This window comes from Chenopodium album, chromosome 23 (genome assembly GCF_948465745.1).
Source record: "Chenopodium album chromosome 23, dcCheAlbu1.1, whole genome shotgun sequence".
Classification (NCBI taxonomy): Eukaryota; Viridiplantae; Streptophyta; class Magnoliopsida; order Caryophyllales; family Amaranthaceae; genus Chenopodium; species Chenopodium album.
Window position 1 is genome coordinate 21,378,469 of NC_137856.1, and position 5,363 is coordinate 21,383,831.

General features: G+C 29.7%; 1 pseudogene; it reads right to left on the minus strand.

Annotated features, from left to right (window-relative positions):
• Window positions 1–2,169: 2,169 nt before the first annotated feature.
• LOC145607119 (putative galacturonosyltransferase-like 4 pseudogene) lies at window positions 2,170–3,234 on the minus strand (annotated as a pseudogene).
• Window positions 3,235–5,363: the final 2,129 nt, after the last annotated feature.

The window sequence follows — 5,363 nt, forward strand, 5'->3', positions numbered from 1 at the left end:
TGTCATGGTATAGAATTTTATTAACCTTTAAGGTTTAATATTTACTAGATAACACAATAACTGAATTTTTCCTCTTGGTTTGATGAGTTGCTACCATATGAGTCAATTCGTAGTTAATATCACCGTCCCTTAGATAACCGAATCCATGTAATTATAACACTCATTTCATGAAATTAAAACTTCTTACCATCAATGTAATTACGTGCTTGTTTATTTATTTATTTTTATCTGTATGATTAGGATAAATAATTTCATATTTATTAAATTTTGTTTTTTGATCTCTTAATAACAATAATGTAGGTGAAGCCATATTTTGTTTTTGTTTTCATATATAGTATATGGCCCTGTTTCATTGGTAATTGGCGGTTAGCTGATTGGTAATAGCCGGTTGCTTTAGCTGTTTTGACTAGCTGATTGGTAAAAGCTTATTATGTAGATTTGTTTGGTAAAATTAGCTTATTAGTTGTAGTTGTTTGTTAGTTGAACACATGAAATGCAAATTTAGGACATTGAAATTATTTTTACTTGTTATTAATAATACCATTGCAAACTATGATACCGTATATGTATCTACCAAAAAAAATGTTAATTTTGTAAAAAGCAATAAAATGAGAAATATGATTTGTGTTGTCATAGAAAGTAAGAGAAATAAAATGAGAAATGGAAAACCAAACTAAACTGGGTATCCAAGTGATTTTTGTAAGATGAAAATATTAATTAATTTCAATTAGTGTTTCATTTTCAACGCAATTAACGATTATGAACACTTAAATAAATAAAAAAATTAAAAACATAGAATGTATATTATGAATAGGGAAAGGAAATAATTAGCTTACCTTAGTAAACCTATAGAAAATGAAATTAGAATATGCTTAATAGCGGGCTAATTTCCACACACCTTCGGTAGCTCCATGGAAGGAAAGAAGGAGAAGAGCTTTGGTAAAAAAAAAAAGGGGGGGGGGGTTAGAACGTAGGATAGTTTTGGATTGATTAGAGTAAGAAATTGGAAGGGCAAACATGTCATTTGAATTCTATTATTCAATCAGCTAACTCAAAAAGCTCTATTTTTTAGCTTTTTACAAATTAGCTGATTTGCCCCGATCAACTCACTTAAAAAGCTCTTTTACTAAACACCCAAAATAGATGATTTATGTAGTCAAACCTCTAGCTTGGTCAAATAAGCTTTTTTTTTTTGTCAAAACTCTAGTTACCAAACATCTCCTATGTGTGACAAAAATGGAAAATTAATTGAAGTTAGTTATATTTTCTCTTTTGATTATGACACATTCATATAACTATTAAATGTATTTCATTAAATAATATTTTATAAATGTACATTAAAATCACGAATAAAATGATTTTTTTATCAATGATTTATTTCAATATTAAATGAGCATAGGAGGTTGTGTGATATTTTTTAAGTGTAAAAATTAAATTTTATTTAACAAAATATATAATGTAGGGTGAGTTATCTAATTAATTTCCTAAAACTTATATTGTTTACTTATATAGTATTTATATAATTAAATGGTTAATATTCATTATTTAATCTTTATATAAATTGTTTGAAATATTGTTCAATAGATTTCTAATGCTTTATACCATATTTTGAAAGCTATCTTAGAAATTTGGGAGTTGTAATACTTTAGGAAATGAGCAAATGTAGAGGAAATGTCTAGCATTATTCATATTTGTTTTTATTCATTGAATGTATTTTACTGCATATCTGATCTATATTACAATAACTAATAAACTTGTTACTTTCTTTTCTATACTTCCTAATTTTTTCGATGTATGATACAAAATAACAAGGTCAGTTAGAATTGCCTACATTAACATAACTATGAGGGTATACTAAGGTTAAAAAGACCTAAATATCAACAAGGGAAAATAAAACTATATCTATCTAGAAGAAGCTAAAGAAGAGTATATATGTAAGAAGTGATAAGAAAAATAAATTTCCTAAGGCATTGTTATACATTAAAAAAACACAAAGAAATTGAAATTTACTTCGACCCATCATTGGATGTGCACAAAATAAATTGACCCCTCATTATTGTAATGTACAATCTCATGGTCCTTGAACTTATGGTTGGATCTTTTTTTCCATAAAGTATCAATAAAACTCCTTCTCTTCCTAGTTTCATACTAATATAAATTTTGATTGTATTATTTGTCTTCTAACCATGTCCTTGATGAGCGATAGAGATCATATGGTGCCCATAAATGATCAATGGGGCATGGCTTCCTTGAATCCAACCTCAACCATGGTTTCCCTTTTCCACTCCAATGGAGTAAACTAATTGGTCCAGGATGAAGACTCCTACACTTCCCTTCAAAATTATCTCCACCCAAACCATGTTGGTTCCATCTATGATCAACAGCTTTAATTTTTCCAGCAAAGATCAACAAGAAAGGTGGCAATGATCCTAAATGATAAATTCTCTTTAGTTTTTGTACCATCATCCACTCTTCTACTTTTTGGGTATATCCTTGTTTTTTCCATTTGTCGACATCTATTATCATTACTCCAGTATTAAAATAACAAGGTCTTCTTCCATGAAATGTATTTGACAAAATACCATCTGACCAAAATGCATCTGTGAAATAGGTTGTGAAATTTGCGTGACAATACTCTGGTGCAGCAACAACTTGCTCACCCAAATCAACCTCCCACAATTTTGATATATCATCCACGACAATAATATCAGAATCCAAATATATTACGCGATTCACATCAAATGGGAGAATATCTGCTAGATAAATCCTTGCATAATTTAATGGTTGATCCAAGGCTTGTCTGATGGATTTAGATATCTTTCCTCTAACTCGGTTAGAATCAAATCGATATATTTTGAAAGTTAGGTAAGGGAAGGTGGATGCTATGTTTGAAAATATTTCTGGCTCATGCCTTGCTGAAAGAAAATGAAAAACAAAATTTTCAGGACACGTGGAATGTTGTAAGATTGATAATACCGCTGCCATTGTTCCTCGTAAGTAGTTTGCATCAAGAGTCATGGAAATGTGGATTTTGTCCATATCATTATACCCACATTCTTTTGAATTTACATATGATGCAGCTTCTCGAAAGATAGGGGCATTTGTTGAAGGCCGCATGATTACACCAATGCGTATCCCAACAGAGGCTGTATTGGTGGTTGTTATTGGGTGGAGGAGGAGAAAAGACAGGAGGCCAACGAGTGGAAAATGGGACGATGAATTCCACAAGGCCATCCTGTCAAGGATCAATATTTGTAAATAGTTTTTAGGATGGCTTGATTCAAGAATAAGCAAGAAGTCCCATGAAGTTTAGGGATACAAAGAGGAAGGTGTCGGGAATAAATTATTGGTAATCATTTCACGAGAGCCATTTGAGGAGAGCAAACATAAAAAATTTGTTATTTGACTCAGATGAATCCCATTTTAGAAAATAGGAAACTTAATAATTCCTATATTCTAGCTTCCTTTGTTTGAGGAGTATAAAATCAAGGGGTGGATTTATTGCTAATTTATAAATGGTGTATATTAATCATGCATTTAAATTTATTTGTGGGCATGTTTTCTGACTTAATTAGTGAATCTACAGTTGTCATGAATATTCAAAGTGTAGATAAAAATTTGTTATATATTTAGTAGAATTACAAAAAGAAGTTTAAAATTTGATACAAAAACTTAAAATAAATTATTTTTTATCTATTCATGTCATATGCAATTTTTTTTAAAGAACCTTTTAATGCGATCCTTTTTATATGACAAAATTAGGCTAATTAGGTTGTTTATTTTTATTTTATTTTCACCTATATTATTTATATCTCAAAATTGAATTTTTCTTAGCGACATGCGGTATAGGACTCTTGTACAAGAAAAATTGTAGATACAAATTTGTTAAATGTTTTTTTATCTCCTTTTTCTAAATGTTATACCTTGTTAACAAATTAAATATAAGAATTTTTTTTTTTTTTTGGGTGGGGGGAGGGGGAGTGCATGGGGAGCATTATATGCTCATAGGTCTATAATATACTAATTTCTTAACAGGTAAGTGAAAGGTGGAAGAAATTAAAAATATTACATAATATCCAAGCAAATAATGCTCGAGTTTTTATAATTATTTGCAATTATTTTTTTTACATTTAATTACTTAATTTTTGGTATTATTAGAAAAACAAATTATTTTAAAAAATTACAATCTTTATGTAGGTAACTTTAACATGAACACAAAAATAATAAAGCACGAATAATTATTTAAATCTTTTTTTTGCTTGAAAAATTATCATTTATCAGAGAAAATAAAATACTTGTAGATTATAATACATTTAATAATTGAATTAAAGGTTTCGAGGGGAATCAAAACTAACCATAGCTTTTTTTTTATCAATTAAATTAATTAACCCATGAATTGACAATATTTTTTCCAAAGTTTGTTAAAAGTGTCTTAAAAAAAATATCAAGAACTTTTAAACTTCTTACAAATGAATCAAAAGATGAGGTAAATATTTTTTTTAAATAAGGAAAAAGTAGCAACTAAAAGAATAATTAAAGAGAGCCAACGATAAACCTTCCTCAAATTTAAAGAGTAAAAATTAATTATAATAAAAAAAAGCGGAGGGGATATTGAAGAGATTTAGGACAGAAAAAAATTTATCATTTATATTTTTTGCAATATTTATAGAAATACTTATATAATTTTTTTATTATTATTATTATGGGAAAGAAAGGAACTCATGAACATGCCCATTTCTTCTTGCCATTTTAGCAAGGTTATAAGCACTCAAAACAACTTGTTTGATAACTTTGATACGGACGACCAGTCCTTTGAAGCTAGCAAAGCTCCTTATATCTTTGATAATGCCCACGTAGTTTATATCACATCTTCTAGGATCACTTAGTCTCCTGCTAGCCATTTCACATTTCGATTTGACTATGATGTTATCCGCATATTTGGTGTGTGGCCTCTTTAATTCTCCAAAGAATAGCTTGACAATAAAGTTGGATGACTGAAGATGCGTGCAAGGATCCGTATCGACCCTTATCTTCAAGTAACACGTCCATTTTTCTCACACCAAGCTATGATTGCCTCCCCATCTTTTCATTGTCTTTATAACTCATGGTGCCAAACCCTATTTGAGTTTATCTCGAAGCTGCTCAAAACCCGATTTTATTTAACTTTTGGGCCTTCTCTTTGGGTTTTGACATTCATCCTTAGGCAATCATAAATTGTTGGGCTATATTAACTTCATAGATGGATACTCTTATTATGGTCAACTTTGTTGGTCACACCCCTTGGTCAGCACAAGTCAATGAAATTTTAATTCTGAGTGTAATACCGAGAAGTCGTCGGAGATTGTGTTGTTGGGGGTTGGGTT